Source organism: Triturus cristatus, chromosome 9 (assembly GCF_964204655.1).
Source record: "Triturus cristatus chromosome 9, aTriCri1.1, whole genome shotgun sequence".
Taxonomy (NCBI): domain Eukaryota; kingdom Metazoa; phylum Chordata; class Amphibia; order Caudata; family Salamandridae; genus Triturus; species Triturus cristatus.
Genome location: NC_140592.1, coordinates 1206233289 through 1206258823, shown reverse-complemented (window position 1 = coordinate 1206258823; position 25535 = coordinate 1206233289).

Genomic DNA, 25535 nt, shown 5'->3' with positions numbered 1-25535 from the left:
TCTTATCTAACATTGGCAAGTTGGTAATTTGGCTGAAACAGGAGTGTTTGGCAGTATCAAGGTTGGTGTTGTTTGTGACATGACAGTGTCTTTTGCCATAGACAAAGCCCTCGTTGAACAAGCTGTTATTCAGAGGGCAAATAACAGAGGAGCAAACCAAGGGACGAGCTCCCTGAGCAGCCCTGCTGGTCCTGGGTCCATTGCAGAATCAGGGGGTTTAAAGGCCCACATGATGCTGGGTCTGGTGGCTTAGTGGACTAATGTGTCCACTGTAGGGGCCTGTGTTTGACATCATGGTCACAGGTTCAAATCCCAGCAGGTCCACTCAGCCTTTCATTCTTCTGAGGTCAATAAAATGAGTACCATAGAGTTGGGTAACAATAAACATCTGTTATTCAGCGCCAAGATACCCTTGGATGAACGAGCACTTAGAAATACACATGTTATGTTATAGAACAGGTCAGCTTTCCCTGGGGTAGCAAGTTGTAAAGAGAAGGCCACATCTTGGTCTGTGTGACTCAGAGCCCGGTTCAGGCCACTTACCAGTCACACCCAACCTCATAAGTATTCTGTGAGGCGTTAATTATCCCCCTTGATAAATAATGATACCACGGATTATGTTATTTATCGAGTGCGATAAATAACACCTATTATGAGTTTATGAGATTTTGGTGTTTAACGTACCAAAATCTGCACGATATGGTAATTACCGTATGTTTTCCCCTGTTAAATTTTGGCAGATTTGACCTGCCGAAGTTGAACTAATGTTGGGTTATTTAACGCATGTGATAATTATCGGAGGCATTGAATAAAACCAAACTTGTAATTCTGTCCTTGCACGGGACGTTCTTAACCGCCCAACTTGTAATCAGGCCCGAAGCTTCCCAACATAGCTGAAGGTACAGAGCCACCTCAGGGTAGTCCAGGATATTCATTTGAAAGGCCCTCTGGATTGACTTTCAGCCTACGCTATTGCCTCAGCCCATTAATTTTGTTTTACAGTCTTAATAGCAGCTTGTAACATTTTTGGGGTGTGTGTGGTGACTTTCAGCTTGGCATTGATGCGTCCTCCATTTAGTCTATGGCTGGCCTGTTTTATGGCTTTAACTTTCCTATCAAGTTCAGACTGGACTCTGGAGTTTGCGGGTTTAGTGAGAAGGACGCTCTGCTTATGAGGCGGAACATTCAAATAACAGATAGTATGAGCCAGGTGGAGAAGGCAGTATCTAACATTAAGATCTGTTGGACCACAGTGGAATATTGGTAATATTGTTTTTAAATGAATGTTTGGATGGGGTGTGCGTTGCTATAGGATATAAAAGCAGCAGCTAATCAGGGTATAGTCTGAGGACACGGTAGGGAGGATATTATTGACCCCGATATCTACATTTCTGCCAAAAACTCATCTAGAGGCTGTCCCTCGCTGTGGGTAGGGCCATGAGCTAACTGGGTGGTACCCCTGCCACTAGAAGAGGTGATAAAGCAAGATGTTGGTGCATCAGAATGGACATCTAGCCATAGGCTGGAATCCCCTAGGACAGTGATTGAGGAGGACATAAGAGACAAGGAACCCTCAGTAGGTTGTTGAGTAGTTCATCATTTCTCCCCGGGTGGTGATAGTAAACTAGTCAAGTGGTAGAATGCTTGCGAAGGTTATATTTTTCTGGTTTCTATTACGTTGTAAAACATATAACACACAACTTCCATGCATAGTACGTAGAATTATTCAAATAAGTAACTTCAGTTGGCAGTATTTACAATAATACTTTCTCACTTTAAAGTCCCAAAAATATACATACCAAATCTTCAAATTAATTTTAAAAGAAGTGAGCACATCTAAGATAACCCTTCGTCCTCCCCTTCGCAAAGAGAGTGGGTGGTTGTTTGCACAGCTTTTTGTCAATCCTTTCTTGAATGAGGGAGGATATATTTAATATTCCCATCACATTTTAGTAAAATGTGTGTCAGTTTCCAAGGAATGCTTACGTTCCTGGCAGAGTCAGTTCTCTTTGTATACGCTTCACCGTGTGCCTTTAAGGATTTTGATACGCAAGTGACCAACATGTGTATTCTATCCTACCTTCTAGACCTCTCTGGGGCAGTGGTACTTTGCGGTACAGATGAGATGGAGCATAAACAAGGGTAGCCCAGAATAGACGCCCTCATTCCTCATTCCTTTTGGACTGGCCTGAGCACCCAGAGTTTTACCAAGGTTATGGCAATAGTTGCAGTGCAACGTTGCAGGGGAAACAGCATTTACAACGCTGTAATTAGATCGCGTGTTATTACAACGCGGTCGTTACAACGACTGCGTTGTTAGTACATGATGTAATGACATCGCAGGTCATTACAACGACTTCCAGTAGGGGGCGCTCGGGTATTGAAAATTCATTTCAACACCTTCCCTACTGTTGCGCAAACTGGAGTAGGAATAGTAAATAATACTATTTGTAAGTCCAGTGTGCCCCCTACGGGAAGTCGTTGTAAAGACTTGCAATGTAATACATCGCGTACTAACAATGCGGTCGTTGTAACGACCGCGTTGTAATGACACGCGATGTATTACATCGCATTGTAATTTGCCATATTCACATTGCAGACATGATGTCCTCACATATATTTGTTCCTTGATGACTGATTTCATATGACCAGCAAACAACTTCAAAAGAAGTGTGATTTTTCCTTCTACCGGTCAGGAATCCAACTCAGGCTTGGGGATCAGACCTGCAGAAATACATTCTCAGGTAGTTTTGTAATTTTGCTAATTAACTGAAACAATAAAAGGACTTGATTTTATTTTATTAGAATAAATCAAATCAATTCTTCCAAATCAATTCTTCTTCCATTCTCAGCAGTTAGGACATTATTTTTCAGTGGTTCTGATAAGTTACATCATTGGCACAAATATACACTGGCTAGGAGGCTCTGGAGAACAACTGGATGGAAACTGGGAAGGCCCTTTAAAGATGGGGCTGCGAAGCACAGGACTGAAGGGTCAGCTATAGGCTTTCCTCCTGGATTATGAGAGGCAGTACAGTTAAAAGGACAGCAAGCATGGACTACTGTGCTTGGCAACAGCGTTTGTTGGACTTTAGCTGCTTATTATCAGTTCAATTACCTGTTTGGCGTTCCCACACATTTGTTGTGTTTTTACCAGGGGCGGCTCCTCTGTTATGGTGGAGGAGGGCCGCCCCACCGCTGAGAGGCAGCAGAGACAAACGTGAAAAATAAAATTATAATAAAACCATTTTATTATCATTTGGTTTCGCTTAGGGAGCCAGAGCGGTAGGGGTGGGGCCATCCTGGGAGCATAAATGCATCAGCAGGAGAGATAAGAGTGGTGGGGGCACTGTAAGTGTGCATGTTGGTTTGGTTGGCCGTCTTAGGACGGCCAAACCAACATGTGCACTTGCATTTCTCCATCCCAGCTCTGTTGCACAGCCATATGGGGAAATGGCGCCGGCTCCCTGTGCCAGAGCGAGCGTCAAATCAGCCCACTCAGACCAATCATGGCACTGCTCTCATGCTGGTAAATAGTATTACAAGCATGAGAGCAGCGCCTGGATTGGAGTCTGGAAGCCTGTGTAGGAAATTGCGAGTTGGGACCGGAGCACTGAGGCAGCCGCCGCAGCGGCGGGTAAGTGCTCTTTTAATTTATTTTATTCCCCACTCCCATTTCCCTACCACTTGTAATTACGAGCAGTCGCCACTGGTTTTTCCTTCCCCCAGTTCCCCGAGATAGTAGTTAACTCCCTTTCAAGGCAGGACTCTCTGACAGTTTTCCGTCTTTCCTCCGTTCCACTGCAGTCCTGTAATATTCAGCATTGCCATTTATCCATTGTTTGGTGCCCACTGACCGAAACGTCCATGATTGAAGCTCCATTGGATCGCTTCTCCTTAACCTTTTAGGGCCATATTATCAAGAAACGGCGTTAAACTTATCGCCACTTTAGCGGCAGAAAACTGCCGCTAAAGTGGCGATAATGGGCTTGATAATATACCCTTGAGAATTCCCATAGAAGCCCATGTTCTGATGTCAACATGGGCTTCTATTGGAATTCTCTGCGGCATATTATCAAGCCCATTATCGCCGCTTTAGCGGCAGTTTTCTGCCGCTAAAGCGGCGATAATTTTAACTCCTTGCTTGATAATATGCCCCTTAGTTCTTTGGCTGTATTCTGGTAGCTGTGGCGGGGTTACTGTGCTTCCCTTGCTTGATCCTGTTAAGCACCATATTGAGTTCGAGCTTTGGAGTGATTCATGTTTGTCAAAGATCTGTTTCTAATGTTTTGTGTGCAGATCCCAAAGGCTAGTGATTCTTTGTGAATTTCCAAGAAGTGCTGAGCCTTCTTATCATCAGGACCTCACCTGTTTCTCACTCTCATCTGACCACTCTTTTCCCCAGGGTAGCATTATCTTCAGATGTCTTACTTTTCACACTGAGAGCACGCTGCCTTAGGGACAGAGGTGGAGTCTCTCCGCTCCCACAAAACCACAACCGACCTTGGGTTCTGACACTACCCATTCTCAATAAATGTGGAGAAATCATCTCTACTAATCGTAGAAGCATATCATTTATTGGTGGAGTCTTCAAGAAGATGATTGGAAATTGTCTTTCCACCTGTGGGTATGGGACCCATTATTTCCGAGATGATGTCACATGTCAGCCTTCAAACTGGGAAGGATCCAATTCTCTTGTTTGTTTGTCTTACTAAGCATCTTGTATTTGTCTAGCCCACAAGGGACGGACAATGAAGTAACATGACATCTAAATGGATGTGATTGTTGATATAGGTCAACCGTTCCTGGTTTTTTTGTGAAGTATCTTATACAACTGGAACTACTGGTTTTGAAAAATGGAGAAACTATTGTCTTGTGGATATGCAGCAAGACTTTTTGATAAATGTATCCGGAGATTTTAACAGATTCCATGCAGGGTGTGTCGCAGGACGAATTTAGGATTCACCAACAAATGGGAGATGGGACTTAAAGCTAAACCGGACATAACCCATGCACATTCTTAGTTTTATCAGTGATTATGCAAGGGTAACTCTGAGGGTTGTGTGTCTCTCTGTTCCCCATTTGGTAAAAGGCTGTCGTCTTTAATGATGCCAAGTATAACACATTGAAATTCCTTTGGACATTGAATGGTGATTAAAATGTTGAAGTCCCTGAAATTCCTCAAATCTGAGGAAACTGTACCTCAATAAGCAGTGCTAGATTTTCACTTGAAAATTGAATTGTTGAATTCAAACTCAGGAGCACTAAAGTTGAGCGTGACCAGTTAAAAAGGAAGTGGTACATACGATCTGATATAATTTGCCAGACATATAAAGAGTACTAAATGAGTTATCGTGTATCTAGGTACTGATAAGAGCTGTTAAACATTGCCCAACTCAATGTCAGTAGATTTATAGACCTAGTAAGGAAGAAAGGCTAAGTGGAGCTGAAAGAATTTAAACTTGTCACAATCAGACTACACAAAAACTTTTAGAACAACTAAATTAGCTCAGTGAGCTATTCTTTGCATAGACTTATTCAGCACTCAAAAAGTTAAAAAATAACACTTGATATGTAGTTATATCAATCACATAATCACCAAGCCCAAATTTTCATAATGTTACATTTAGGTGAGGATTGGTTTAATTAAGTTCTCATCAAAGTGTGCTCAAGTAGTGTGTGCATTAAAGGAGCTTATGATGACATTCATCATGCTGGGCCCGATTCACAAACGTAAACTTAGACTTTTGGTCCAAACTTAGACCAAACGTCTAAGTTTACGACTTCGGGAATTTCCAAAGGGCATTTACAAGTAAGATCTTTATGTCCGCACTTGGGCGGGGATCCGGACACTGAGATAGTTAGGCCAAATGTCTAAGTTTACCTTTGTGAATTGGGCCTGATGTGAATAAATTGTTAGTGGGAGCGCATTTCATACATTTGCAGATCATTAGTTGCAGGTGAACCACTGGTTGCTTTCATCTGCATTCCTGTAGGTGTGTTGCCTTCACTTGAAACTCTGCTGTGAATGTCAACTGGTGTATTGGGTTTTAGTATGACCAACTACTTCTTGATTTTATTTTGGGTATCAGTTACCACCCACTGTCAGCAGCTTTTCCATCAGCGAGGTGTGTCTCTCACTGTTGTTGGAGAGACAGCTACCAACAGGGACCAGGCAGATGGTAATCCTTAAGTCGGATTTTTCACCCATGACAAACATTGTTCATGTTTTATTTTCTGGCTGGTCAGCTTACCACGGGTTAGGCAAGAATGCCCACCACATTTTACGGATATTGGAATAATCAGTGTTTCTATACAACACTATCACCCAAGAATGTTTCTGGTCGAAGAGTTACTTACTTCCTTAGTAAATTGTCCCTAATGTGTTGGCACAGTCATTGAGCATTATAAGTTGAGGGATAGTCAGGTTTAGACGTACACACCTCCCTACAATCTTATTTTTCTATTTCTCTGATGCAATTCCACTCCCTTCTTTGTAAAACAAAAATCTTGTGATTTTTTTAACAGGAAGGATTGGACTTTGCATTAAAAGAATAGACAAATATCGATGGAAGGAGGTGTGCAATTCTGACAGGCAGCTGAAACCCCAAAACAGAGGTTGTGAATTTTTGTTTTGTATTCTGCAATTTGGGATTTTATTTTATTTTTATAGTTAGGCACATGATTGTACCTTAATTTTAAGCACATGTGATGATATGATGAACAGTCGTACATCTCTGGTCCGGAAAGTGTGATTTCAGAACTTGATTCGGATGTGGAAGTTTATGTTTATGTTTACAGGTTTCATATAGCGCATTGGTGCAGGGTTTCCCATCGCTGCGGAGCAGGAGGTCATAGTTAGCATTAACTTATTCAGGAAACAACCATGTCTTCAGTTTTTTCCTAAAGCTATGCTCATCCGTGAGAAGCCTTAATTCTTTAGGCATGGAGTTCCAGAGTTTAGGCACCAAGTACGAGAATGATCTTCCTCTCCATTTGGCTCGTCTTATCCTGCTGATGTGGTATCCTGCTGCTCAGTCAGAATGACTGCCTGAAGGAATGTTAGTGTTTGGAATGTGTGCGTGCGTGAATCAGTTGGATGAAGGGCTGAGCAGCAGGGAAGCTGCTGCTGGTGGGGCTCCTACTTAGACTCTGACTTCACCTCTCTGTATCTAACTAATTTCTCCATACTACAGCTGGTTTTGGCCAGGCGATCTGAGGAGGATCTTAGGGCTCTTTTCGGTGTATATGATGTGATGAGTGCCCTGAGGGGAGGAGCGGGCCCTTTGTCATTCAGGGCCCTGTGGGCTATGCATAATGCTTTAAACTTGACCCTGGCCTGTACTGGCAGCCAGTGGAGTAGTCTCAGGGCCTCTTTAGCTGACTCGTACCTGGGTATGCTTCTACCCTGGCTGCTGCATTCTGTAGCACCTGCTACATATTGCAAGTGGGATAAAAGCAGCTCATGTTATTGTTAGGCCAGCAGGGCGCACGTCCTGAACCAGACTGTGCATCTCCGAAGAGGTTGGTAAATTGGGCATGAATAACTAGTTTTATTTGACCACGGAGCTGTACAATTAAAACGTGCCCATTAAAAAACTACTTTGTATTTTAAAAAGTAATTCACATTCTGTTTAAAGGATGCTATTAAGTTTGATCGAATGTTGAATCATAAGTAGGGTCAGTGTCAGGAAGAACAAACCCAGTGAAGCTGATCCTGTTTCAGTCTGAGAAGGATGTAAAAAAGGGCCCTATCTTTGCTGAAAGAGAAAAGAAGAAAATGAGTTGTAGGATCAGCAAAATATACACAAATGACCGGTTCAACCTACCCGAGTGTTCATAATGACGCAAGGGTCAGAAAAACAAATGTGATTGTGAATCAAAGATGGGAGATGCAGCATTTTCCTCCAAACATCAGCTGGGCTGTTTGATTACGGGGCAGGGACAATGACAGTGAGAGCACCGAGGCAAAGAAATGGGAATTTAACCATCAACACATTTCCAGTAACAATACCCTGCTAGGCAGATTGCAAGAACGCTAATGTCGTGTTTCTTAAGATTGCAAGACAAACACCACCTCCAGAGGCCACGTTAACTCCTCGTGTCGATTGGCCAATTTGGATGAGTGCATCCAGGAAAAGGGGCAGCTTTGGCTTTGTTAGGTTTACGCTTGAACATAGTGGGGCATATTAGCAACAACCGGCGATAATTATCGCTAAGCGCACTTAGCGCTAGGATAATTATCGCCGGATAACGTGGATTTTTAACGCTGAGATAGCGTGCTATTAGCAATGCTTATCTCAAAGCGATAAAAATCCTAGCGCTAACTGCCAAACGTGAGATTATCGCTGGAAACCCGGCGATAATCTCACGAAGATTGGCGTTAGCTTGATGATAGGGCCTCACATACTTAGCCATGATATCCACCTTCTATAGGATATCATGGCTAAGTCAGTCCTGAAGCAGGCGTAAGGAAAGTAGCGATAAGAGATGTTATCGCTACTTTTCCTGCCGCTATGCTTCATAGCGTGGGGCTTGATGATAGGAGAAATGTCGCTTAGCGACATTTCTCCTGTCATGTCAGGTCAGGAATGCCCACTTTGCATCTCATTAGAGATGCAAAGCTTGGCGTTAAGAACCTGGGCGCTAATGCAAGGTTTCACGCAATAGCGTGAACTTGCTGATTAGGCGATAAAATTATCGCCGCTTTTCGTCCGAAAACGGACGCAAAAGCGGCGATAATTTTATATCGCCTCGTTGCTGATATGCCCCACAGTTTTTCACTTTTTATTTTTTTATTTCTAAATAATATTTTATTAATGGTTTCTTACAACCATTTTAAACAAATAATAATTTACGTCTGCAATATATTTAGAACATCTGTAAGAGTATCAAACTAAATCAAAGAGCCCATCAACAGTCTTCCTTTGCATTTTTTGCAAATGTAAAATTGACTTTGATGACTGCAGTGCCCCAATGCAGAGGAACAAATCAGAGACGGTGGAGAGAGGGTTACAAGAGAGAAAGCAGACTGCAAGGGCCCTTACGTTTAGTTGAATGATTATTATAGTTCTGGAACAGCAACGGCCATGGCTGTTAGCTGGAAGCTACAGGCCAGTTCTCCTTTAATGAAACTCCAGTGCAAGTCAGCCACCAAACATCAACACCATTCCCATAAGTCTCTTTGCAAAACCAGCCCCTCTCTCTGAGACCAGGTGCTTCCTGTTCTGCCAGTACATAAAGAGCCTCTGATCAGTGCAGCTCCTTCAGCCTGCTCCTGTTGTTGGGTTCTGCTCCAGCTATTATGAAGCCCTGCTAACCCCAGCTGTGCTGCTGTCCTGGTCTTATTTAGATCCAGAACATCATCCTTGCACCATCTGCCCTTAAATCAGGACCTAGAGCTTTAGAGTTTTTGCGCCACTGACTTGCTCCCCCTTGTGCTGTTGGGCACTACTTTCCATTTGGGGTTCTAACCCAGGCTAACACTGGAACAGTCAGTGCTGTAGCGTCCTCCGAAGCCCGGGTAGTCGCCAATGACTACGGCACACACGGACCTTAGTATAACACGTCTTTATTCTTCTGCGTATAACCCCAAACTCAACATTCTAAACCTACATTCACTTCACTACGCTCTAAAGCTTATGTCATATCTATGGAGTCCAACAGGAGCCACAAGGGTTCTGTTATTACAAACTCACACAGCACTACAGTTGCCACCCTTTCTTCATCGTCTTTAACCCCTTCAGTGCCCGCCCCTTTCCCCGCCCTGTGCCGGCCGTTTCATTAGCGGGCGGGGTTTATGACGAGCTGGTCTCGTCATGGGCACAGCGCAACCGCGGCCCATGACGAGACCAGCTCGTCATGGGCATTGAAGAGGTTAAGAAGGAGAAAAAGGATCAACCCCAACATCAATCCTTAAAGGTAACAGACAAACGGAACAAAACGAAATGAATGGTCCAAGTAAAGGCAGGAGCACTGATGCTGCCACAAAGTCAAAGGTTTTGTGTAGCATAAAGTGAAAAGCTCTTTAAAAGCAGAAGGGAGATGAGTGGTGGAGAGGGCTAGCAGACAAGAGGCAGGTGGGATGAGTACATTTCATGAACAGTTGATTTTGGTGGATGATGCTGAGAGGGTAATTTGTTCTACGTGGCAGTAAGGTACCTCAGTGAGTGTATATACTCAATGTAGGGATCTCTGCCTTCTCACGTTCAAATTCTAGGGAGTTTGCACACTCCCAGCAACTGAAACAGTAGGGGCCATACAGATGATAAGATGAACTTCCAAAATGTATGATATGAAAGTTTGTTTGGGGCGTGGCTTAGTAGCCAACAATGGCGAACAAGTGAGTTTGCTGCTCCACACCAGACCGTTTTTCATCCTGCAATCCCTGGCACAGACCCGGCCTGCAGCAGAACATGTCCCAAGACCAGGGAAGACACAAGAGGTGTGGGCGCTGCCTAAGATCGGGGAGAGACAGGACTGTCCGAGACCAGAGAGTTGAGGAGCGGGCCTGTGCTCCCAAGATTGCAGCCCAGGACTGTTGACCTGCGGAGTCAGGGTGGCCCTGAGACTTTGCGAGGCGACTGGGCCACTGGATGTTGGAGTTTCCTGGTGCTTCTCAAATTGTTGTATGGAGCCTGCGGTTCTGAGATGGGGGCTGCACCTCTGAGCTGAGGGGCCTGCCGTCAGGCAGAGAGCTCTGGATGGCTGCGATGAAGTGGAGAGTGGAGGCAGAGGAACGACGTACCTTGATGTAGCCCAAGGAGAGCCTACGGAACTGGAGAGTTCGGATGCAGGCCTGCCCTTGGTTGGGGAAGAGCAGTGAGACAGCGATTGGCCTGGCTGGAAGCTGTTGAGACCTGATAGAGGTATGGTGAGTGGGGGCAGCCCCACAGTGCGGTGGACACTCAGGGCCTGGTTCGAAGCCCGGTGAGAGGTGCTACGCTTGGTGCGGTTGGCCTGGCCCCCTGTGTCCCTCTGCTCTCCTGTGCAAGGCTTGAACCTGCACCCTGAGTTGGGTGGAGTACCCTGACTACGCTTGGGGAGAGCTGGTGGGGGGCTCGGCCTGACCAGAGCTGTATTACCGCCAGGGGCCAGTGAGAGATACTGCTGGCTCTGAGTCACAGTGGAGAAGTGCCCCTGCGGGGGCCCAGCTTGAGGTCCAGTGGGGGTCTAATTTAAAGGGGTGATCCCCCAGCCCACCTCCTCCTTCTGCGAGCATGCCCCTTCCCACCTGGTGTTGTGAGCCGACTCGGGCCTGGCCCTGCTGCCCATGATGCAACAGAGACCGTAGATTGTCCTGGAGGACTGCCCTGCTTGGGACAACCCCGTGAATTGCTCTTTTCCTGAGCTGTGCTTGCAGGGTTGGCCCCTGCGGTTGGCGGCTAATAAAAGGGGTTGACTGCCACCTTGCTGGAGGACCGGCGGCCTGGGCACGTAGTGGTGACCCTGGCGCAGATTTGGAAAATCTGACCTCCGGATCTGAGACTCCCTTAAGTGCAGCAATACTCTGGAGAGGGCTGACTTGTGGACACAACCACGATTGTTGTTAGTAGGACCACGTGTTGGACCTGGATGGGTAAGGCCAGATCAAAATTAATAGGAGCACCACCAGACCAGAAATTATGATCACCCGGAGCAGAAACAAGGGAAACCGGGGTTGACGGTCCCGGCGGACACAGTGCAACAGCAGCTGACCAAACTATTAGAAGCCATTGCCGACACTAAAGCAACACTGCATCAAGACATTAACACTGTGTCAGTGGGGCTGGGGCTCCTCAGAGCGGAGCATTATAAGCTAGCAGAGAGGGTGAAAGTAGCAGAGTCCTCGATTGCTGATCTCCACCCTGTACAACAAGCACTGTCGCTCCAAGTTGCAGAGCTCTGATAAAGTTTGCACATTAGAACACAGGGCCGAAGATGCAGAAGGTCGCAATAGAAGAAACAACATTAGGATGGTGGGCATACCTGAAGGGGTGGAGGGGGGACATGATTGCCTTTATAGAGCCTTGGTTTTGCACAGTGGTCGCATCAGAGGGCTCATCGACATTCTACACTCTCGAGATGGCTCACCGTGTCCTGGCCCGTCCACTGGTGCCGTGCGCCCCCCGCGGCGGGTAGTAGCAAAAATGCTGCATTACACAGACAAAGACATACTATTGCAAAGAGCAAGGACTGATGGCCCATTTGTAGTGGACAATTGCACAGTCTCAATATTCCCTGATTACACAATTGAGGTCCAACGGAGAAGAACCTCTTTCTTTGAAGTTAAGAAAGGCCTATGGGAGGAGGGTATTCAATATTCTTTGATGTTCCTTGCCACCTCCGCATAGTGTTGGAGGGGAAGACACATTTCTGTGAAGATCCCAAGATGGCTTGAGGTCTACAAGTCTGGGGGGCCACCCCCACGGACGAAGTCTGCCGCAGTGCCTCGGGCTTTGGATCTCAAGAAGAGATCCAAGAGGAGGTCCAAATGGGGCCAGACAAAAAAGACGAGGCCATCCCGAACCGAGAAGGAAATGGTTGAGATCATGAAAGATAGGGATACTATCTCAGAGGTTGGCTCCAATTCGGTAAATGGGACTCAGGGGTCGGACTCAGACTCCTCCCGTGGGGGTAGTGTCTCCCTACCGATAGTTACCCCAGGGACTGTGGATGACATTATTTGAAATACGAGTCAAGCATGAACGGTGCCTGTCCCCCTCAGGATGGGCGGCTCAGCCCTACTGAGCTGCCCTATTGTCTGGCTGGGCCTTGTGGAAGTCTGGACCGGCACAGTCTGAGCAGGAGATTGCTCCTTTAGAGCGAGACCTTCCCCCCCTAGAAGGAGCACTCCTTAGGTTGGTCCGGGTCCTCTACCAAGACAGATGGTTTATCAACAGTTTGGGTGGCTGGCCGTTGCAAGGCTGCTCTGGTATTGGGGAGTTGTCGTTTGTGGCTGTTTTTGTTATGGTTTGGTTTGTTCTCAATGCAGGGGTGGTATTGAACCCCTTATCTGGGAGTGGGGTGGGTGGGGGTACGGAAAGGGGCAGAGTCTGGAATTATGTTTTTGACAATGGCATCCACACATCACACATTGAAGATCCTGTTGTGGAATATAAGGGGGATGGGCTCAACAGTTAAGAGGCATAATGTGCATAGATACCTGAGATGGCGGGGTGCACAGGTAGCCCTGCTACAGGAGACTCATCTCATGTGGGGGGAGGTGGAGAAACTACATAGAAGATCGAGGGGGCAGATTCATGTGACCTCTTTTTCAGCATATGCCTGGGATGTGTTAATTTGGATATGGGCGGGGGTCCCCTTTGAACCTGTACGTACCTTGATAGATAAGGAGGGAAGATATGTGCTTGAGATGCTATAAGATGGATGCCACTGAGGCAAGCACTGAATGTATCTTTCTGAAATGATAAACCCTTCTGGAGTTGTAAATGCAGTGCGATCTCTTGATTTCTCCTCTAACTCGATCTGGTGGTAGACATTCTTTAAGTCCAGGGTGCTAAATACTTGTGCACCCAGCAATGTAGTGACTAATTAATTTATTTTTGGGAGGGGGTGACAGTCGACCCACAAGTTCCTTTTAAGGGTGCGGAGAGCAACACAAAGTCTAACCTTACCGAGCCACCACTATTGTAAAAAGCCATAGAGAGGATTCTGTTAGTTCAATCACCCCATCAAAACTCAGTTTCTTGAAACTATTGCACACTTCCTGTTTTGCTGATAACAGTGTATCCCATACTTAGTATCTGACTGGTACAGTATCAGGTTTTAATTTTATAACATGAATGAAACCCTTTACTTTGCAAATAGTGCTGCTACAGACCTATTTGTACCTATTCAATCTGCTATTGGTAGTCTCATCCACTTCAAGAAGTAAGACTTGGAGTTCACCAAATTTCATGTGCCAAGCCTTCAGATGTTGTCTGCTCTGATGTATGCTTTCACCGTCTTCCACTAAGCAGACTTTTCCATAGGTGCTCTTTTACCCTCAAAAGTAGTTTTTTCCCCCAAAAACCCATCGAGGATTGCACAATTTTTTTGTGTAGCCCCCAGGTTAATATCACTCTTTTTAAGCTTGATGTTAGACCCTTCAACAACACCGCCTTACCCCCACGGACGAAGTCTGCCGCAGTGCCTCGGGCTTTGGATCTCAAGAAGAGATCCAAGAGGAGGTCCAAATGGGGCCAGACAAAAAAGACGAGGCCATCCCAAACCGAGAAGGAAAGGGTTGAGATCATGAAAGATAGGGATACTATCTCAGAGGTTGGCTCCAATTCGGTAAAGGGGACTCAGGGGTCGGACTCAGACTCCTCCCGTGGGGGTAGTGTCTCCCTACCAATAGTTACCCCAGGGACTGTGGATGACATTATTTGAAATACGAGTCAAGCATGAACGGTGCCTGTCCCCCTCATGATGGGCGGCTCAGCCCTACTGAGCTGCCCTATTGTCTGGCTGGGCCTTGTGGAAGTCTGGACCGGCACAGTCTGAGCAGGAGATTGCTCCTTTAGAGCGAGACCTTCCCCCCCTAGAAGGAGCACTCCTTAGGTTGGTCTGGGTCCTCTACCAAGACCGATGGTTTATCAACAGTTTGGGTGGCTGGCCGTTGCAAGGCTGCTCTGGTATTGGGGAGTTGTCGTTTGTGGCTGTTTTTGTTATGGTTTGGTTTGTTCTCAATGCAGAGGTGGTATTGAACCCCTTATCTGGGAGTGGGGTGGGTGGGGGTACGGAAAGGGGCAGAGTCTGGAATTATGTTTTTGACAATGGCATCCACACATCACACATTGAAGATCCTGATGTGGAATATAAGGGGGATGGGCTCAACAGTTAAGAGGCATAATGTGCATAGATACCTGAGATGGCGGAGTGCACAGGTAGCCCTGCTACAGGAGACTCATCTCATGTGGGGGGAGGTGGAGAAACTACATAGAAGATCGAGGGGGCAGATTCATGTGACCTCTTTTTCAGCATATGCCTGGGATGTGTTAATTTGGATATGGGCGGGGGTCCCCTTTGAACCTGTACGTACCTTGATAGATAAGGAGGGAAGATATGTGCTTGAGATGCTATAAGATGGATGCCACTGAGGCAAGCACTGAATGTATCTTTCTGAAATGATAAACCCTTCTGGAGTTGTAAATGCAGTGCGATCTCTTGATTTCTCCTCAAACTCGATCTGGTGGTAGACATTCTTTAAGTCCAGGGTGCTAAATACTTGTGCACCCAGCAATGTGGTGGCTAATTAATTTATTTTTGGGAGGGGGTGACAGTCGACCCACAAGTTCCTTTTAAGGGTGCGGAGAGCAACACAAAGTCTAACCTTACCGAGCCACCACTATTGTAAAAAGCCATAGAGAGGATTCTATTAGTTCAATCACCCCATCAAAACTCAGTTTCTTGAAACTATTGCACACTTCCTGTTTTGCTGATAACAGTGTATCCCATACTTAGTATCTGACTGGTACAGCATCAGGTTTTAATTTTATAACATGAATGAAACCCTTTACTTTGCAAATAGTGCTGCTACAGACCTATTTGTACCTATTCAATCTGCTATTGGTAGTCTCATCCACTTCAAGAAGTAAGACTTGGAGTTCACCAAATTTCATGTGCCAAGCCTTCAGATGTTGTCTGCTCTGATGTATGCTTTCACCGTCTTCCACTAAGCAGACTTTTCCATAGGTGCTCTTTTACCCTCAAAAGTAGTTTTTTCCCCCAAAAACCCATCGAGGATTTCACAATTTTTTTGTGTAGCCCCCAGGTTAATATCACTCTTTTTAAGCTTGATGTTAGACCCTTCAACAACACCGCCTTACCAATAATTGTGACGGGAGACCCTGAATTCACCCTACACTCCCCCTTCCAATTCTGTTTCTTCAACGTGCACAATGGTTTGTCATCAGCGCTGCACTTCACCATTAGTACCAAATTGTCCATATTCTCAATGTCTTCTATGTCTTCAACTGTGCACACCCTAGCTGTGCACTTATTTCTCTCTAAATACCCCTTGCTGCCACAAACATTACAAATTTTGGCCAAAGGTGACAGGTCTTATTGCGCAACTCCTGTTGTTGATAGCCACACATTGTGCATATACCTGTGGTTTTAGTGGCATAGCTGTCTTGTTTCACTATATCCATCCTCCTCCTATAGTTCAGCGTATCCTTTTACTTCCAGCACCATGTTCATGGTTGCCAGGGATTATGCCTCATCTGGCTCATGTTGGTTCAGTCCCCATGGCAATCGTGTTAGCTTACACAATTGTAGGATTACTGCAGGCCAGGAGTCTTTCTTGTACTTCTTTAGCGAAAGAGTGGCAGACCACTTGGTCTCTGATCATCTGCTCTTTGGGGAGAGGATGCAGCCTAACGGTTAGGGCTGTGGACTTCAAATCTGGGGAACTGGGTTTGAGTCTCGGCAACCACACTCAACATCCTGTGATTCTGGGCAAATCACTTAATCTCCCTGTGCCTAACAAAAATGAATGTATCCTCATGTTACGCAACTGGTGCTATGTAAAGCGCTCTGATACCTGATTTCGGGTCAAGTATGCTCTATATAAAACTTCGAGAAAATAAAAAATGTTCATACTCAAGTATATGCAACTTCACCAGATATTGCTCAAACGGCTCATGCGCCTGTTGGTATTTCATAAAGAATTTCCCACAGCTATGCTCAGTGAAGTGACAAAATGGCTCTCCAAATGAATTACTGCCTCTTCTGAGATGTTTACATTGGGATCCTCTGGAACATATTCAGGCAGATCATCAAAAATGTTTTGTCCTCAACTTCCCAAACAGTGGCAACGTATTGCAAATTTGCGTTAAGTAGTGTAGGTCTTTCCTTCCATTTCCATCTGATTGTTACTGAAAGCCCTGAACCAACTCTTCCATTTTATTGGGACTTTTATCGCCTAATTAGCAACGTCACGCTAACGTGTGAAACCTTGCATTAGCGCAAGTATTCTTAACGCCCAGCTTTGCATCTCTAATGAGATGCAAAGTGGGCGTTCCTGACCTGACATGACAGGAGAAATGTCGCTAAGCGACATTTCTCCTATCATCAAGCCCCACGCTATGAAGAATAGCGGCAAGAAAAGTAGTGATAACCCCTGTTATCGCTACTTTCCTTACGCCTGCTTTAGGACTGACTTACCCATGATATACTATGGAAGGTGGATATCATGGCTAAGTTTGTGAGTCCCTATCATCAAGCTAACGCCACATTGCGTGAGATTATCGCTGGGTTTCCAGCGATAATCTCACGTTAGGCAGTTAGCGCTAGGATTTTTATCGCTTTTGAGATAAGCGTTGCTAATAGCACACTATCTCAGCGATAAAAATCCACGCTAGCCGGCGATAATTATCCTAGCGCTAACTGCGCTTAGCGATAATTATCGCCGGTTGTTGCTGATATGCCCCCAGGTTTCTCCCTGAAACAATGGAGAGAGAGAGAGATCTTGACCACCTTCCATGCTTGACTACCTCGGTTGACAACCACCATTACTTAAAAGTACAAGCTGTGGACCAGCCTCCCTGAACAGCTGGATGCCATGTTAAGGCTTGCAATATTAAGACATAGAGTATGACAACTCTGACAACAGTAGACCTTAATGCCATGTTCTATTTCCAAAGATTAATTCCAGAACTGCCATTGAATTTGTTGATGTGTCACAGGTGTGTGCACTCCATGGAATGTGCAGCGTGCAAACCAGATAAGACTCACTGACAAATAGATTCCTCATGCCAGCATATCGCAGAGTACACACATGTACTGGAACAGTATTAGTGTGCGCACAGTAAGAGGACAGCAACAGTACCTGAAAATGTGTGTGGAGCCATGCATGAGGTCAACTTTTCATCTATACCCCAAACCTGACCCAGCCTCACGAGTCACGACTCCTGCGAAACACCTTTTACGGTATACTAGCAGCATGATGGAAAACACGCCATGACCTTAGTGACCTTTAAGATCCATCCACTTCAGCTGTGAGTGATGGAGGCTTGACGCACTGGAGACGTCAGTGGAACGCACATCCTGATCTTGGGCAGCTTCACGTTCCACCTACTCCAGCTGGAAGAAACAGATGAACAGTGGGCTCTGACTCTACCAAGCCCAACACATCACTTCCTGTGCTGCCCAATACACATGCGCTGAGGGCTCAGACGCAACAACACTGCGCAACCACTTGTTGGAAAGAGTTCTCTGTCGGCCAGGCAGAACATAACCCCAACCTGTATGGGTGCCTATATAATGCACTTCTGACACTCTCCACACTGCCAATCACACAAAAACATAGGTGAAATCCCATCGATCGTCCCCAACAAAATGACGACTGCAATGCAGTGATGCAAGACTATAGTATCTGACAGTGAGGCAGTTCGGACTGCAACTGCCTCAACTACCACGATGTATCCAGGGCCGCACTGGCCTTTTTCCATCGGGCATTTCCCCAGTGGGCTGGACCCGTTGGAGGCCGGTTTGCAAGCCTCTGTCATTTTTCCCAGCTCCCAAGGTTAATTTGAGCAGTCACAGGGGAGCTTCAAAGAAAGAGGGGGAGAGAGAGAGAGAGAGAGAGAGAGAGAGAGAGAGAGAGAGAGAGAGAGAGAAAAAGAGATTAGGAAGGAGAAGAGAAGGAGAGAGCGTGAATAGATGAATGGATGGAAAGAGAAACTTAGGGACAGGTGAGGATGGGAACAGGGCTGATTTGAGCGTTTTGGCCAAGCTGCGTTTAGTTCCACAGTCTGGCCCTGAATGCATCAGTATAAAACCTACATGCTACAGACTGCCACAACCCATGCTCAATGCATGACTGCTTAAAAACGTAATTTTTTTACATTTCTTTATTAGCATTTTAAAAAACATAGTACATCCAGCAAGAATACATTAATTTTAAGATATGGAGAAAGGAATCTCAATGGTCCATCATATTTCATCAGTAACAGTGCCCTGGAATGGGTAGCCAGCACATCTGTAGCTTTATAACATCATTATGATGCTACAGGTTTTCACACTTAAGGACAAACTACTATACTCATGTGATGTGTTCAGGGCAGGAAACTAGATTTGTATAATACATGGGTCTCTCACTTGGGAGAGTGCAGATCTAGACCAAACGTGTCTACAGTAACAGTAAAATAGTATTGGTTCAAAGTTGGGACCATCAACATGTCTTCTTTAGTTTCACTAAAGCATAGCTCCCACTTACCACCCCAAAGAAATAGAATACCTTTGTGTAGAAATATATTCTTTCTTTGCAGCTCACCCTTTAAACATCTGTGGTGAAACCCACATAAATCACAAAACAAGACAGGTAATCAGAGGTCCTTGGATGAGGGGCATTGCATTCGCAGATCAGATACAAAACTAGTACTTACCTCATTGTTGGTAATCAAAGGTCCTAAAATATCTCACATGCGCCGGACACATTTGTCATAATATTGTCACACAAAACAGAAGAAACCGTGTGCAGTGCAACATGGTGGATCTTGACAATTTGTCTTCCACATGAATGCAAAGCTTGGACCTCATCAGAGCCTCAGAAGGTGCCTCTCACCTTGGAATACTGAAGAGGCGTCTCTTAACAGCATTCCTAAAAACTGGAATGCATCCTTGGATGTTGTTAGTGCTTGAAGCTCCATGTGAATCTTAATTTGGTGTGTGTGGCTTTCAAGCCTACGAGATAATAGCCCCCGCCCGGTTGCACCGGTCCCACAATCTACACAACTATTTAGATTTGGAGTTCTAAGGTCAACATGCGGGTCCTAGCAATTTTCTGCACTTCAACTATGGTGGGCATCCTCCGGAATGATTCTATCAGTTCAATGATCTGCTCTCTAAGGATTCTCAATGATAAGGCCCCTGTTTCTACTTTAATTACAAACGCCATTGTCCGCAATATGGGCCACGCAGGTGTGGTGCCAGGCTTAGCCACAATTGTATGCAGGAATCCCCAACATTCCCTCAGTGCTCCTAATTTTAGTGACAAAACCCGGAAGAGCACGGCTACTTTACCCTTCTCCTCCTAGCAGCAAAACGTGTAGAGAGGAGCTTGAGACAAACTTCATTTACAGACTCCTGTGGAACTCCTTGAGTGACGCCCCTTGAACCTTCAGCCCCTTAAAGAGTAACTTGAAAGAGCACATTTCCCTGCCATCAATCTGCTCAGGGCTGCCTCTCGCAGGGAGAACATTTCCTCTTCAGCTTCAGTCCGAGATGCACAAAGAAGCTGGGAATTTAAAGTTACCTTTCACTTTAATAAAAAAAATATATTTTAAAACATCCTTAGTTTCTTGCCCCACGTTTATCTGCTTGTTTGTTTTTCTGTACAGACCTTTGCAAAGTGACCTTACTTACGTCAGTCTGGAGGTGAGCTGCAGTAGCTTGACAGCCCACACTGCTGCCTTTAGCCTTAGGTGAAACAGCTCTTTGTGGCCTCCTTAGGCCGCTCCATCCTGTCCCTGGATCCAGTCTTGTCACTAGTTTTACCTCTAAAATCACCTTATATCACAGATACTTCAACCTTCATCTTTAGTGCTCTCTGGTGGGCTCAACAGAATCTTCAGCGGCTTCACCAATTGAAACAGTTTGGCTCAAGGTGGGGTCTGACTTAGTGCTTTGAATGGAAATATAGAAGCGCAGGCACTCACTATTTACAGTACCTGTTCCTGGGAAGGGCAGGTACTCTCCCATTAAATGCACTGCAGCAGTGCTGAGAAACGCAGGTACTCTACTAATAAATGCATTGCAGCAGTGCTGAGAAACGCAAATACTCTACCAATAAATGCATTGCAGCAGTGCAGAGAAACGCAAGTACTCTACCAATAAATGCATTGCAGCAGTGCTGAGAAGGGCCAGTACTCTACCAATAAATGTATTGCAGCAGTGCTGAGAAGGGCCAGTACTCTGCCAATAAATGCATCGCTGTCGAGAATAAAATCTAAACGAATGTTTAGAAAAACAAGTGCACTACACTAAGCCCAGGTGGGGCTATTGGTATTTGAACATAAATAGATAACGTATTATAACAAATGTTGTCTGGACAAATGAAACAATTATTCAGAAGTGACACCAATTGAATAACATTGAAATCATCATAGTAGTTAATTCTCCATGCTTATAGCACAAATGAATGTCGAAGCTGAATCCATGTGTCCATGTAGTATTTACTCAATAGCAAGAAAAAGTAAACAGAACAATGTTCATTCTCAACGAGAATTCGCAGTTTCGGAAGACAAATCCCAATGCATTTCGGGCTTAAAACATAGCCCTTCGTCAGGGGGGTCTCTAGAAGCAAACAATATATACATATCAATTGAGAGTATGTCAAAAATTATACTACATTCAATTTTACTGTACAAGGAAAACGCAAGGGGATAACATTATCGTCATAACACCAGGAGTAAAGTACCACCACCACAGAAACCAGAAGAATATGGTGTAAATGCCTCGAAAAAATGTGTGTATTGGAGACAAAAAAATGCTCAAACAGTTCCTTATTGATAGCTACACAGACCCAATTCCAGTAAAGAAACAGTACAACACCAACACCTTAAGAAACCAAATCAATGAGTCAGATTCGTAAAAACAAAGCATACCTGCGAAAATATAGTGGGTAAACCACAAACGGTGTGCCAAAAGCACGACGCAACATATACAATTAACAATCCGGAAGTCCCACTGTAAGAAATATATATAAAAATTATACTAGAAACCTAATCGTAACAACTCATTTCAACAACGGTCTAAGTGTCCAAGGATGCAAAGCTTACCCTGAAAACTCACACGAGTGAGATTGATCGAATGGTTAACCAGCCAGAAGTATTAAAGCGCAGCCAGCGTGTAAACTCTAAAAAATAGCAAGACACAATAATCAGCAAGCTGGTAAACCTCCAAGACTGCTTCAGGTCTAAAGTGAAAACAACGTTAGCACTTACCAAATAAAACTACGTTCCACCTCAGATCGCTAACAACGCTGGCTCTTCAAAAAAGCCGCCCGCGTCGGCGTGTTCTTAAATAAGTATTGAAATAGAAACAGGACTAGCGCTAACAAGACTAGCGTCTCTCCCATGCCAAACGGCCGCCATATTTAAAGATTGAATACAATACAATCCAGATGTAAGAATAAGAGATTCACAACAGAAATGAAACAAGTCAAAGATAAAAAAGAAGACGAAGAGGAAAAAGAATAAAACAGAAACAGCTGGTGCATGACCAATAATGTTTTACATCAAGTAAGGGTACAAATGCAACAAACTGTAAGCATTGTGCATAATTAATACATCAATACATTGCATGAAAATTGATGGTGAACTTTTATAAGAAACAGAACAATTCAAACTTATCATTAAGTCCCTTTGGCAAGAGACTTTGCATGAACCAAATCCAATACGCTTCGCGCTGCAGCATGAACTTAGTCATATCTCTATCGGGACGTGGTATCACTTTCTCTAGAATACCAAATCGCAATTGTGAAATAGAATGCTTTTTTTCAAGCCAATGTGCTGCCAGGGGTGAGCTGGTGGTTTTAGTACGAATCCTACTCTTATGCTCAGTCAAACGAACCCGAATTGACCTTTCCGTTTTTCCAACATAAAACATCTCGCATGGACATTTAATGAAATAAATAACATGGTGACTGTTACAATTTGCATCGAAGTTAAGGATAATCTTTTTCCCTGTCCAGGGATGAGTTATGTGCTTGCCAGTCACGGCATTATTGCAATGTGAGCAGTTCATACAAGTAGTCATCCCTCTAAATGACGTAGTGGGTTTGACAGAAGTCTGATTCAGTATTTCCTTCAAGTTGTTTGACCTTTTGTAAGCAAATAGTGGTTGCTCAGAAAAAAGATTACCAAAATCAGCTTCATTTTGAAGTAAATCCCAGCGTTGTAGGATACTTTTTTTGATGTGTTTAGAATTTCTAGAAAAAGTAGATACAAATACTTCCCGGCTAGAAGAGGCCGGTTTGTCCTGTTTGCGAAGAAGCGATTCACGACTTTTAGTCATAGCTCGACTTTCAGCATCATTCACCAATTTCAAAGGGTAACCTCTAGCTAGAAATTTGTCCTTGAATTCATGCATGGTCTGCACGCTTGACTCAGGGTCAGAGGAGATACGTCTGATCCTTAATAGTTGGGAGAAAGGCAAATGTCTCAATTGATATGTATATATTGTTTGCTTCTAGAGATTCCCCTGACGAAGGGCTATGTTTTAAGCCCGAAATGCATTGGGATTTGTCTTCCGAAACTGCGAATTCTCGTTGAGAATGAACATTGTTCTGTTTACTTTTTCTTGCTATTGAGTAAATACTACATGGACACATGGATTCAGCTTCGACATTCATTTGTGCTATAAGCATGGAGAATTAACTACTATGATGATTTCAATGTTATTCAATTGGTGTCACTTCTGAATAATTGTTTCATTTGTCCAGACAACATTTGTTATAATACGTTATCTATTTATGTTCAAATACCAATAGCCCCACCTGGGCTTAGTGTAGTGCACTTGTTTTTCTAAACATTCGTTTAGATTTTTTCTCGACATTGTTGTATGTAGGTGGCTGGCAGTGCCATCTTTCAGGTGCACACCATAATTGTTTGAAGTTCAACTATTTTTGAGTACTTAGTTGTATTATAGTTTGAATTTGAATATTGAGTGCATGCCTAGCTGCTTTTGTCTCCAGTTTCACAATTTTTCACTGCCTTTGCAGCTCACTTTGCACCACTGATTAGTTGACACATCGTAAATATGTCGTTTGAAGAGATTGTTCACTTGACAGATAATCGAGCCCATACGAAAGCATATACATCAGCTGAAGCTAGTGATATCTATGGGCTGATCAAGGAAGCAAGGGCATTCGATACATCTACAGGTTCGACCCTTCAACAGCTTCGGCAATTGGAATACTTAATGCGTCGCGAAGTTAACCAGCGTCTGCACGCGACGACTCTTGTTCAGTATCATAAAGCGAGCAGGATCCCTCGGGGTTTGCGTTTAGCAATTAAGCCCATGCTTTTTAATATGAACAAGAAATTCATGGAGAAATGGTACGCCATTCTCAATAAGTGCTCTTTGGATTTAATCCTTTTAATTGTGGAAGAGTTATCACAAGTCATCGTTGAGCTTGAATCTGAAATTAAAAATCTGCAGGCCACTTTAATAACTCAAATGGCACCTGAGGTTTGGTCTAAAACACTTGATGACATAAATCTTAAACTAGATAATTATGCCAAAGAAATACATGAGCGAAAAATTAGGAAATTCCGCAGGGACACTATTGATTATAAGTTAGATGAGGTCTACACCTGGGCGGAAGTATACGCCCAGAAACGTAACTGGCAGAAACAAGGAACTACCTCGTCTGAGGAGAGTTTAGCTTCGGTTACAGATACCCAGCTGTCCCGTCCACCTGTCTCCACTCATGTTCAGTCACAAGATAGTGCAACAACTGAAACTGGGCCGAGCACTTCGAAGGTGGCTTTTTTGGAGATAAGCCCAGCGTCAAATCAACCTCCAACAGGAATTCCATCTGTAAAACCCGCAGAGGGCACAGATTCGACAAAAACAGGACCTTCACGAAGGAAGAAACATTAGTAGTTAATATTTCATCTAAACCTTTAACTACTAAACAAATTTCAGTTCTTAGTAAAGGTTGTTCCTTTGTTCCATCATACACAGGGAAGACTCTTAATTCTCAGGTTGATCTTTTCAAATTCACCAGAAAATTACGCCTGCGTTACTTTTTTTCCACAGTTGAAACCACTCCCAATCTTGCAACAGAGGATGATAATCTAGAGTTTAGACCTAAAAGCTCCTTTCTACCTCCTTTCTCACACAAAACGATTGATCTATTTGAGAATCTAGTCAAACAGGACCTCAAACACATTCCGTGTTCAAAAACAGTGTCTTTTAACTTGACCAAAGGCGAAAAAATGGCTTTGAATTCTCTAAGATCCAACACCACTCTTTATTTCACGAAAGCAGATAAAGGAGGGGCACTTGTTGTGATGGATCGTTCTCAATATGAAACCAAAGTTGAAACAATGCTACTTGACCAAGACACCTATATTCCACTCACTGCTGACCCCACAAGTTCCTTTTTGTCCCTATTGAATTCAATTTTACAGAATGCTGAGGATATGGGTTGGATCAACACTAAGACCAGAGAGTTTTTGTTTACGAGATTTCCTCGTAGACCCACCATATACATGCTGCCAAAGATTCACAAAAATGTAGCTGACCCCCCGTTGAGACCTATTGTCTCCGGTTGTGGGTCAATTCATGATCCACTAGGACGATACTTAGATACTTTTTTTCAACCAGTGGTGCAGTCTAGTCCATCTTATCTACAAGATACCACGCATTTGTTGAACATCATTGCAGATATGAGATTGCCTTTGTCATCTGAAGTCTTTTTCTGTACTATAGATGTTGTGTCTTTGTACACCTCGATTCCCCACGTAGAGGGGATAGAAGCTGTTGAATGGGCCTTACTTAAACAGGACTCCATCAGAGCCAATAAAGTGTTTTTATTA